The sequence below is a fragment of the Stenella coeruleoalba genome (genome assembly GCF_951394435.1).
Source record: "Stenella coeruleoalba genome assembly, chromosome: 1".
Taxonomy (NCBI): domain Eukaryota; kingdom Metazoa; phylum Chordata; class Mammalia; order Artiodactyla; family Delphinidae; genus Stenella; species Stenella coeruleoalba.
In genome coordinates this window covers 25,208,130-25,220,929 of record NC_137169.1, presented here as the reverse complement: position 1 = coordinate 25,220,929, position 12,800 = coordinate 25,208,130, and the positions used below count along the sequence as shown (strand labels likewise).

The 12,800-nt window shown below is 40.8% G+C and overlaps 1 protein-coding gene across 2 annotated transcripts in view; it reads right to left on the bottom strand.

Annotated features, from left to right (window-relative positions):
* Positions 1-12,800, bottom strand: part of KPNA6 (karyopherin subunit alpha 6) — a 51,421-nt gene that overhangs the window by 18,178 nt on the left and 20,443 nt on the right. The gene's annotated exons all lie outside the window — the stretch shown is intronic.

Below are 12,800 nucleotides of genomic sequence, written 5' to 3'. Positions count from 1 at the left end.
CAGGAGCTCATCTTTAAAACAGGGATATAATAATTCCTATTTCATAGAGTTGTTAGAAGGATTATATAGCTTAATACATGAGCACGGAGTTGTTAAAAGGATTATATAGCTTAATACATGCAAAGTACCATTTAGAACAACAGGCATATGGTAAATGCTCACAAGCTATGATCACTTCTATGACAAGACAGAAAAGTTATATGACTTGCCCAATAAACTCAAATATATTTAACCTACCCAGGTGATATACGTTATTGTGTACCCAATTCAGTGGAATACCATGTATTTTTTTTAATAACTCATGTGGCCACCCATCTATATTTTAAAGAAATTTAAAATTTTATTCTGTAATATTTGCTACATACAAAAAGATGAAACATAATGTAAAGTTACCAAGCAAAATAATACAATAAGCATCTGTCAACTCACCACTAAACCTAAGAACTAGATTATTAATATGCCTGAATCTAGTAGTAGGGTCTTCCCCTATCCCAGGCGCCTCCATCCCCACTCCAACTCCAGCCAAAAGAAAACGGCTATGATGAATTGTCATTATCTTTGCTTTTGTTTTTATTAATCACATATATGTTTACCCCTAAATACTGTATCATACTATGTTTAGTCTACTGAGAATTGTCGCCCCTCCACTGGGTTTTTGTTTTTTTCTTTTTGCGGTACGCGGGCCTCTCACTGTTGTGGCCTCTCCCATTGTGGAGCACAGGCTCCTGATGCGCAGGCTCAGCGGCCATGGCTCACGGGCCTAGCCGCTCCGTGGCATGTGGGGTCTTCCCAGACCGGGGCACGAACCCATGTCCCCTGCATCGGCAGGCAGATTCTCAACCACTGCGCCACCAGGGAAGCCCCCTCCACTGGGTTTTTAAGATTCACCCATGTTTTTGCATGGAGCTGTATTTCTTTAATTTTTCCTATGTCATATTATTTTACTGTATAAACACATCATAATTTATTTGCATTTCCCTGATGATTAGTGATGTTGAGCATCTTTTTCATCAACGTGTTGGCCATTTATATGTTTGCTTTGTAGAAGTGTCTATTCAGGTTCTTTGCCCATTTTTAATTGCATTATTTGTGTTTTTTTGCTATTGAATTGTGTGAGTTCCTTATATATTTTGGATATTAATCCCTTATCAGATATATGGTTAGCAAATATTTTCTCCCATAGGCTGCCTTTTCACTTTGTCGACCATTTCTTTTGCTGTAGAGAAGCTTTTAAGTTTTCTAGTTCAAGATTTCTCGTTTATGTGATCCTACTTATTTATTTTTGCTTTTGTTGCTTGTGCTTTTGGTGTCATATCCAAAAAAATCATTGCCAAGACCAAGGTCTTTTTTCCTGTGTTTTCTTCTAGGAGTTTTAACAGTTTTAGGTCTTACAATTAAGTCTTTAATCTATTTTGAGTTGGCAAATAACATCTTAGTCTTCACTTCCCAGACCCTCTGAAATAGTCTGCAGATCATACTTTGAGAACCCCTGCTCTAAGGAATGAATTGCTGGGTTTAGGCAAGTAGATGTTAAACTTCACCAGATAGTACCACATTGCCTTCCAATGTGATGCCAATTCACACTAGCTCAGCAATACGTACCAGGTTCCCACTGATGTATATCCTATTACTCAGAATTATCACTTTTGCCAATCTAATAAGTATAAGGTACTTCACTGGGATAATGATTTGTATTACTAATAGGGTTAGATTTTATGTTTATTAGTCATGTTTCCCTTTCTGTGAAAAATATCTGTTTATGGTACTTCGAATATTTTTCTATTGAACTACTTGTCCTTTTCTTATTGATTTATAGTTCTTTAGATATTCTAGTTATTAACCATTTGTTAGTTATTTGTATTACAAATATTTTTTAGGAGTTTGTATCTTTTCATTTTTTGCAATTTTCACTTTATGGAGTTCTTTAACAAGTTCTTAATTATAATGTAGTTAAATTTTTCTTTAATACTTAGCTTTTTCTGTGTGCCTTGTTAATAAATCCTTTCACGCTCCCAAGGTCAGAAAGATACCCTCTCATGTCTTCTGAAAGTTTTAAAGCTTGCCCTTTACATGCCAGTGTTTCATATACATGAAATTTGATTATTTGTGTATAAGCTTTAGGAAGTTAACACAAAGTCTGAACATTAATGACTTAGGTACACAGGTTAGGGAAAAAAAGAAAGAGAAATCATACAGCAGAGAGAATCAACAAGGCAAAACTTGGAACTTTCAAAGATGAAAAATAGTCAAGTCTCTGGTGAGATTTCTCAAGAACAAAAGAGGACACAATGTTAGGTAACTAAAGAGACTGAAAAGCGAATATGAACAACTTTATGCTAGCTAACATGTTTGAAAAGACAAATTCCTAGAATAATATAACTTGCCAAAAGTGACTCAAACAGAATGTGACTAGCCTTATAACCATTAAATATACTGAATCAGCACTAAAGAATATTCCCACAAAGAAAATGCCAGGTTTAAATGGTTTTACAAATGAGGTTTTAAAATAAATATATAAATTTATTTATTTATTTTTGGCTGCATTGGGTCTTCGTTGCTGTGTGCGGGCTTTCTCTAGTTGCAGCGAGCGGAGGCTACTCTTCATTGCGGTGTGCGGGTTTCTCATTGCAGTGGCTTCTCTTGTTGCGCAGCACGGGCTCTAGGTGCGTGGGCTTTAGTAGTTGTGGCTTGCAGGCTCTAGAGCTCAGGCTCAGTAGTTATGGAGCTTAGGTGCTCCATGGCATGTGGGATCTTCCCGGACCAGGGACCAGGGCTCAAACCTGTGTCCCCTACACTGGAAGGCAGATTCTTTTTTAAAAAATTAATTAATTAATCAATTAATTTTTGGCAGTGTTGGGTCTTCGTTGCTGCACACAGGCTTTCCCTAGTTGCGGTGAATGGGGGCTATTCTTTGTTGCGGTGTGCGGGCTTCTCATTGCGGTGGCTTCTCTTGTTGCGGAGCACGGGCTGTAGGTGCGCAGGCTTCAGTAGTTGTAGCACGTGGGCTCAGTAGTTGTGGCTCGCGGGCTCTAGAGCGCAGGCTCAGTAGTTGTGGCGCATGGGCTTAGTTGCTCCGCAGCATGTGGGATCTTCCCAGACCAGGGCTTGAACCCATGTCCCCTGCATTGGCAGGTGGATTCTTAACCACTGCGCCACCAGGGAAGTCCTGAGCTTTCTTTTTTTTCCCATAAATGTATTTATTTTATTTATTTTTGGCTGTGTTGGGTCTCCATCGCTGCGTGTGGGCTTTCTCTAGTTGCGGCGAGCGGGGGCTACTCTTTGTTGCAGTGCACGTGCTTCTCACTGTGGTGGCTTCTCTCGTTGTGGAGCATGGGCTCTAGGTGTGGGCTTCAGTAGTTGTGGCAGGCGGGCTCAGTAGTTGTGGCTCACGGGCTCTAGAGCACAGGCTCAGTAGTTGTGGCACATGGGCTTAGTTACTCCGTGGCATGTGGGATCTTCCTGGACCAGGGATCGAACCTGTGTCCCCTGCATTGGCAGGCAGATTCTCAACCACTGTGCCGCCAGGAAGCCCCCCGGGCTTGCTTTCTTTCCTTTCTTTTTTTTTTTTTTTTTTGCGGTATGTGGGCCTCTCACTGTCGCGGCCTCTCCCGTTGCGGAGCACAGGCCCCAGACGCGCAGGCTCAGCGGCCATGGCTCATGGGCCCAGCCACTCCACAGCATGTGGGATCCTCCCGGACTGGGGCACAAACCCGTGTCCCCTGCATCGGCAGGTGGACTCTCAACCACTGCGACACCAGGGAAGCCCCCCGGGCTTTCTTTTTAATTGCAGTGAGCAGGGCTACTCTTCACTGCAGTGTGCAGGCCTCTCATTAAGGTGGCTTCTCTTGTTGCAGAGCACAGGCTCTAGGGCGCAGGCTTCAGTAATTGTGGCAATGGGCTCAGTAGCTGTGGCTCGTGGGCTCTAGAATGCAGGTTCAGTAGTTGTGGCACACAGGCTTCGTTGCTCCACGGCATGTGGGATCTTCCTGGATCAGGGATCGAATCTGTATCCCCTGCACTGGCAGGCATGTTCTTAACCACTGTGCCACCAGGGAAGTACCAGAAAGGACATTCTTTTGATAACAATACCAAAGAAGGATAATATGAGAAGGTCCTACACTTTTCCTATATCACTTATGAACAAGGATACAAAAATTCTAAATAATATTAGAGGGAGGTGGGGGAGAGATAAATTAGGAGTTTGGGATTAACATATACATACTACTATATATAAAGTAGGTACACAACAAAGACCTGTAGTTCACTGTATAGCGCAGTGAACTACACTCAGTATTTTGTAGTAACCTATAATGGAAAAGAATCTGAGAAAAAATATACATATATATAAATGTATAACTGAATCACTTTGCTGTACACTTGAAACTAACACAACATCGTAAATTAACTATACTTCAATAAAAAATAAAATAAAAAAGAAGATAATGAAATAACATCATTAACTGTACTGAAAAAAACTGTCAAACTAGAATTCTATGCCCAATGAAAACACTTTCAAAAATGAAAGTGAAATAGACTTTTTCAGACAAAAGCTGAGACTCTGTCTCTAGCAGACCTGCACTAAAGAAATGCTAAAGTTGTTCAAGCAGAAAGGAAATGATACCAGAAGGTAACTCAGATCTTCACAAAAGGAAGAATACTAGAAATGGTAAGAAGTAGGTACATATACAATAACTTTCCCATTTAAAAAATTTCCTTAAACCTAAGAAGATAAAATGAGAATTATAAAAAATAATCCAAAAGAAAGCAGGTAAAGAGGGAAAAAAGAACCAAGAACATATGACAAATAGAAAACAAACTCATTTCCAGAGTTACAACATTATAATATTCAAATGTCCAGTTTTAATTTAAAGAAAATTACAAGGCATACAAGGAAAGAGGGGAGTATGGTCCATTCAAAGGCACAGAATAAATGGACAGAAACTTTCCCTGAGGAAGCCCAGACACTGGACAAACTAAGACAGACTTTCAAACAACTGTCTTAAATACACTCCAAGAGTTAAGGGGAAAATATGGAGAAACAACTAAAGGAAATCAGGAAAACAATGCTGAACAAAATGAGAATATCAACAAATAGAAAAGGAACCAAAGAGAAGTTCTAGAGTTGAAAAGTATAATAACAGAAATGAAGAATTCACTAGAGGGGTTCAACAGCAGATCTGAGCAGGCAACAGACAGAAGTAGCAGGCTTGAAGACAGGAAAATTGAAATTATGCAGTCTGAGCAGAAAGGGAAAAAGAATGAAGAAAAGTGAACAGAACCTAGGGATCCATGGAACTCCAACAAGCAAATCACAATATATGCATTTAGGGAGTCAAAGAAATGGGAGGGAAAGGGAAAAAGAATTCTGAAGAAATAATGACAGAAAATTTCCCAAATTTAATGTAAGACATGAATGTACCAATTAATCATGAGAAAAATTCAGACCCACATCTAGATACATAATCAAACTGTTGAGAGCCAAAGACAAAAAGAAAATCTTGAAAGCAGTAAGGAAGAAGTGACTCATCACATACAAGCCAACTTCTCATCAGAAACCATGAAGTCCAGAAGGCACTGAGATTTTTAAAGTGCTAGAAGAAAAACTGTCAAAGAATTCTGTACCTGACAAAACTGTCCTTCAAAAACAAGGGAGAAACTAAGAAATTCTCAGATAAAAGCTGAGGGAGTTTGTTAACCACTAGACTTGCTCTATAAGAAATGCTAAAAGGGAGTCCTTCAAGTTGAAAATGAAAGGAAATGAAAGGACACTACACAGTAACTTGAAGGCAGTAAAGGTTAACTACATGAGGAAATACAAAAGCCAGTATTATAGGATTTTTGGTTTGTAATGCCACTTTTTATTTCCTACATGATTTTAAAGAAAAACATATAAAATAATTATAAACCGATGCTATTGCGCACACAGTATATAAAGATATAATCTGTGACAGCAACAACATAAAGAGGGGATTGGAGCTGTACAGGAACAAAGTTTTTGTATGCTCCTGAAGTTAAGTTGGTATCAATCCAAACTACATTGTTATAAATTTGGGATGTTAAATGTAATCCCCATGGTAACCACAACCTCTCTATACAAATACATACACACACACAAAATAAAAATATTCACAAAGGAAATGAAAACAATTCACTACAATAAACCAACTAAATACAAAAGGCAGTAATAGAGGAAGAAAGGGACCAAAAAAGCATAAGGCATATAGAAAAAAAAGAACAAAATGGCAGAAGTCCTTCCTTACCAGTATTTACATTATAGTTTTTTTTTTTTTTTTTTTTTTGGCTGTGCCACATGGTTCAGGAATCTTAGCTCCTTAACCAGGAATCAAACCTGGGCCCCCAGCAGTGGAAGCACAGAGTCCTAACCACTGGACCACCAGGGAATTCCCGAGTAATTACATTATACTTAAATGGATTAAACTCTCCAGTCAAAAGGCAGAGGATTAAAAAAACATGATCTGGGCTTCCCTGGTGGCACAGTGGTTGAGAGTCTGCCTGCCGATGCAGGGGACGCGGGTTCGTGCCCCGGTCCAGGAAGATCCCACATGCCGCGGAGCAGCTAGGCCCGTGAGCCATGGCCGCTGAGCCTGCGCGTCCAGAGCCTGTGCTCCGCGACAGGAGAGGCCACAACAGTGAGAGGCCCACGTACCGCAAAACAAAAAACAAAAAACATGATCCAACTATATGCTGCCTGCAAAGACTTACTGTATATCCCAAAATGCAAACAAGTTGAAAGTAAATGGATGAAAAAAGATATTTATGCAAATGGTAACCAAAAGAGAGCTGGGATGGCTATACTAATATCAGATAAAAAAATTTAAGTCAAAAACTCTTACAAGAGTCAAAGGAGGACATTACATACTGATAAAAGTATCAATTCATCAAGAAGATATAACAATTATAAATGCACCAACTAGAGCCCCAAAATATATAAAGCAAACACTGACAGAAGTGAAGGGAAAAACAGTTCTACAGTAACATTTGGAGACTTCAATACACCACTTTCAATAATGAATAGAACCTAGACAGAATATCAATAAGGAAATAGAAATCTTTAACATTATAAATCAGGTAGACCCAAAAGACATAGAATACTCCCACCCAACAACAGCAGAAAACGTCTTCTCAAGTGTGCATGGAACGTTCTCCAAGACAGACCGCGTTAAGCCATAAAGAGTCTCAACAGATTCTAAAAGACTGAAATCAGACAAATTATCTTCCTTCACCACATGGAATGAAGCTAGAAATAAATAACAGAAGGAAACTAGAAAATTCACAAATATGTGGAAACTACAGATTCTTAAATAATAAAGTTGGAGAACTCACACTTCCTGATTTCATAACTCACTACAAAGCTACAGTAATCAAAACTGTGTGGTACTGGCATAAGAATAAACATATAGATCAATGGAATAGAACTGATAGAAAAGAAAAAAAAAAAAAAGAATTGACAGAATAGAACAGAGTCCAGAAATAAACTCACACATCCACAGCCAGCCAACTGATCTTTGACAAGATGTCAAGTCCATTCAATGGAGTAAGAATAGTCTCTTCAACAAAAGGTACTTGGACAACTAAATGTTCAGATCCAAAAGAATGAAACTGGATCCCTAGCTTACACCATACATAAAACTCAAAATAGATCAACAACCTAAATATAAAAGCTATGACTATAAAACTCTTAGAATAAAACATAGGGGTGGGACTTCCCTGGTGGCGCAGTGGTTAAGAATCCACCTGCCAATGCAGGAACACGGGTTCGAGCCCTGGTCCGGGAAGATCTCACATGCCGCAGAGCAACTGAGCCCATGCACAACTACTGAGTCTGTGCTCTAGAGCTCGCGAGCCACAACTACTGAGCCCACATGCCACAACTACTGAAGCCTGCATGCCTAGAGTCCATGCTCCACAACAAGAGAAGCCACCGCAATGAGAAGCCTGCACACCGCAAGGAAGAGTAGCCCCTGCTCACCGCAACTAGAGAAAGCCCGTGCACAGCAACGAAGACCCAACACAGCCAAAAATAAATAAATAAATTTATACATATATAAAAAATAAAATAATGGTCAAAATGGTGAATTACATTTTACACAAAAATTGTTTTAATTGCAGCATATGTCCTCCATTTAAATCTAACATACAATCCCGGTTTTAACATTTTCTTTTTCTAACATTCTGTATTTGTTTATTTGCATTCATTCATCACAGGGCCAATTATATTAACTATATTTTCTTATTTTCTGTGTTCCTGATGTTCTGGTACTTGGGGGCCTTACAAACCCAGGAGAGACTGCCACTCCCACGGCTAGCTGATTCCCACAGATAACAATGTGCCTAAGAGCATGCCTTTGCAAAGGAACCAATCCAGAGTCATATCTACTTTATCTTGCCTGTACACCCAGGAGGCAATATTCCTGTGCTTCAATCATCCCAGGGCCCAAAAAGTACTAGGCAACTAGAGACTACTCTCATAGCCCAAAGCCCTCCAGAATTATTCAAATTAGCCAGTCCTAAACTGTTTACTCTGCCCTGCCTTCACTTTCCCTCTGAAGCTCCAGGCTCTGGCCTAAACCTTCTGCTTGCTCCTGCCCCTTCTGCCTCCTGACCACCCTGGTGTCTTCCTCTGTGACCCTGTGTGGCCAGTGGTGACCCACTTCCCACCCCCTAACCACCCTGCCCCAACCAGACCTGTGAGTATAATAAACTTCTTCCTTACAAACCTCATTCTTGCTTCCTCCTGTGGCCTCAGTGACTTTATCATACCTTACTCAATATTTACATTTTAAAAACAATCTCATTATTTTAAAAAACTGATAAAAGTGAAGGTGATAATGTTGAAGTATGAGTAGAGGAAGCATTACCAACTTGGTTCTTTCTCCCTTTATAGGCATTTCTCATCCTCTAAATTTCTTATCTGAAACAGTTAATAAAAGTATTGCAAAAGGGATGAAAAATAAGCTTTATAGGCACACAGAAAGAGATAATTAACTCTAATATTGCCTCTTTTCTGGAGTGGTTGGGGTGATCATGATGAGAGTTGAAAAAGAAAGCTCCCAAAGGCAAGATTAGGGCTGGTTCTTCAAGCAGGAGATCACCTTGAGGACACAAATGGAATAAAGTACATAAATGTGAGGGGGAAGAGTAGTCTATAAAGAGAATCTGAGTGAAAAAGAGATACAGAATGGAAGTTGAGGAGAGAGCTGAAATAAGGAAATGAAACTTCAGAGAAGGTGCCTCTGTTCATTCTGGAAAGTAGCTAGGCAAACCAATAGCAGCAGCAGGGTCTTACAAGGTGCAAGTTTCCACATCCACTTGGCAAAGCCCAAGTCCATTTACTGTTTAAAAGTTCTAGGGGGCTGCAGTGGCCTCCCTCTGGGGTCCCTGATTACCCGTATGCCTGGAAACAGGCACAGGACAAATTTCTAAAGGGAGCATTGTGGACTGCTCTTCCCCATACCTGACACATGGTTTTTCATGACTCTGAGCCTGGGCTCTCCCAGAGGGCTCTCTTCCTTCAAGAAGAGCTGACAGTGAAGCTGGAAGGAGAACCAGGCTGTATTTCTTTAGTCACCATGGTGACAAGAAACTATCACAAATATGTGCTTATGAATTCACTGGAGAAGCCAAGCAGGAGGTTAGACTGGAAGGAGGAACATTTGCAGAAGCACATCTGGAATAAGCAACCAAAGGAATGCTGGACGCTCATTCAGGGACTATCAGGCAGAGGGGCTTTTTTCATCATGCTCTCCCTTACTTGCTGAGCCCAGATCAAGAAATCCACAATACAAATATATCAATACCTTTTCAAGCATCTGACTGCCTCAGGTAGCCTTTGAGTTTTCTTAGTCAAGGAACTCTCTCAAAGTGAATAGTTCCCTTAAATTGTACCTCTCATTTCTAGGAAATAACTGGCTAATGTTGCCATGCATTTTCTAAGCTTTGAGAACCAAGGAACTAGCAATAAAAATACAAAATAAGTACAGACCCTGTTACGGCCTGAATTGTACTCCATCCCCCACCAATTCATATGTTGAAGTCTTAAACCCTAATACCCCAAAATGTGACTGTATTTGGAGATAGCATCTTTAAAAAGGTGATTACAGTTAAATGAGGATACTGGAGTAAGGCGTAATCCAATATGACGAGTGCCCATATAAGAGAAGATTAGGATACAGATGCACTTAGAGGGACAACACCATTTGAACACGAAAACTGCCATTTGTAAACCAAAGAGAGAGGTCTCAGAAGAAGCCAACTCTGCTAACATCTTGATCCTGGATTTCTAGCCTCCAGAACTATGAGAGAATAAATTTTTGTTGTTTAAGCCACCCAGTCTGTGGTACCTTGTTATGCAGTCTTAGCAAATTAATACAGGCCCTAATTGATAGATGAATAACCTGTGTCTCAAGTCACACACTAAGCGAATAGCCAGATTACTGCAGTATTCCATTTAATCAATGGTATGTTTAAAATTTTAAGATTCATAAAATTTAAAAAATTATGCAAATTTTCTTAGAAAAATGGCATACTACATAAAGCCAGCTTTCCTGTGTATGGGATGGGAATGATATTACGACAGCTGCTGGCTCTAGGACTTTGCAAACCAAAGTCTTACATTCATGGTCTGTAGTTAACACTATGAAGCAGTCAGTCAGCCTTTTAAAATTATTTCTCAGGGGAATCCCCTGGCAGTCCAGTGGTTAGGACTCCACACTTTCACTGCCAAGTGCCCAGGTTCAATCCCTGGTCCGGGAACTAAGATCCCACAAGCCACACGGTGTGGCAAATAAATAAACAAATAAACAAATTCTCTTGTCCTGGTGCTAAACTGAGTGGGGGCTCCTCTTTGCAGAGGGCAAGTTTCTAATAAAATGTACCTCCCCAGGCACAGAAAATGAGCTAAACTTAATGCCTCTTCCTTCAGGAATGTTAAGAAACCTGATTCCTCCCAGAGTGAAATGGCTTTTTTCAGCCGGCCTCTCTTACTTCTCACTAGGAATTCTCTACCAAATGTGCATCAGTGTAAGATTCGTGAGTTAAAACATTGGCCACATGCCAGTTAATTAAAAAGGAAGAGCTAAGAGTGTACTGGGATATAGAAACTCTCTCTAGATATAACCTCCAATCTTCACAACAATCCTAAGAATCCACTTTACAGATGAGAAAAATAAGACTCAGAGGTTAAGTGACAAGCCAGGAAGCTAATAGTCAACCCTGATCTAGTTGGTCCCAAACTCCAGGTTCTTTTCATTTCCTGAAAAGGGAAGCAATTGGTAACAGCAAATCCATCTATATATGTGCTGCCAAAGGGAGCACAACAGCAAATCCATCAGAATTCTGGGTTGGGGACTGCTCTGTTACCAATAAACGAATCTGCTCCCATTCCAGAATTTCAGTTAACCACAAACTCAAATGCCTTAAAAGGTAAAGAGGTTATTTTTATTTTTTTTTTTGGCTGTGGTTCACTGCTTGTGGGATCCTAGTTCCCCGACCAGGGATTGAACCCAGGCCAGGGGAGTGAAAGCGCTGGGTCCTAACCACCGGACCACCAGGGAATTCCCAAGAAGTTAATGATTTTTTTTTTTGCGGTACGCGGGCCTCTCACTCTTGTGGCCTCTCCCGTTGCGGAGCACAGGCTCCGGATGCGCAGGCTCAGTGGCCATGGCTCACGGGCCTAGCCGCTCTGCGGCATGTGGGATTTTCCCGGACCAGGACACGAACTCGTGTCCCCTGCATCGGCAGGCAGACTCTCAACCACTGCGCCACCGGGGAAGCCCAGCTAATGATTTTTAACGGGACAGTTATAATAGGACAACAGGGATTGGGCTCACACTCAATTTTCATAACACTGTGCCAGCCAAACAAAATTTAATTTTAACAAGGGCTAGGGTGAAATCAGCTGTTAAACAGCCCTTGGTTTGAGGACAATTAAATAATTACATAAACCCCAGCACCATGCTTCTCTTTTTAAAAAATGTTTTCTTACACAAGATCTAGCTGACCTCTACAACATCCAATGAGAAAGATTAGTCAATTAGGAGCATATCCACTTAACAGCTAGGGAACCAGGTTCAGAGGTACTGTGACTTGCACAAGATCATTTAGCTATCAAGTTGTGAAGCTGGGACTGAGATCTAGACCCTGTAATTCCATAGGCCTTCTCTTTTCATCCAACCTCAGAGAACAACTTCTTTTCATTCTCTGATAAGACACATAATTCTATTCAATTTGGCTACTGGGCTCCTGCCCTTAGACTAGGTTCTATCCATCTTGATCTATTTACTCACAGTCATTTTAACTTAAGAATTACTAGGGCTTCCCTGGTGGCGCAGTGGTTGAGAGTCCGCCTGCCGATGCAGGGGACGCGGGTTCGTGCCCTGGTCCGGGAAGATCCCACATGCTGTGGAGCGACTAGGCCCGTGAGCCATGGCTGCTGAGCCTGCGCGTCCGGAGCCTGTGCTCCGCAACAGGAGAGGCCACAAGAGTGAGAGGCCCGCATACCGCAAAAAAAAAAAAAAAAAAAAAGGAATTACTGACCACTGACTAATTTTCATTAAATTTTTATCTTGTTAAAAAAAATGAAATAACATAAAAAAACCAAACAGTTACTGGCAATCAATTTTCTAATTAGTGCATAAGAACCGGGAGCAACTGAAAATTAGTACTGGGACTTCCCTGGTGGTCCAGTGGTAAAGAATCTGCCTTGCAATGCGAAGGACTTGGGTTCGATCCCTGGTCAGGGAACTACGATCGCACACACCGCAGGGCAACTAAGCCCGCGC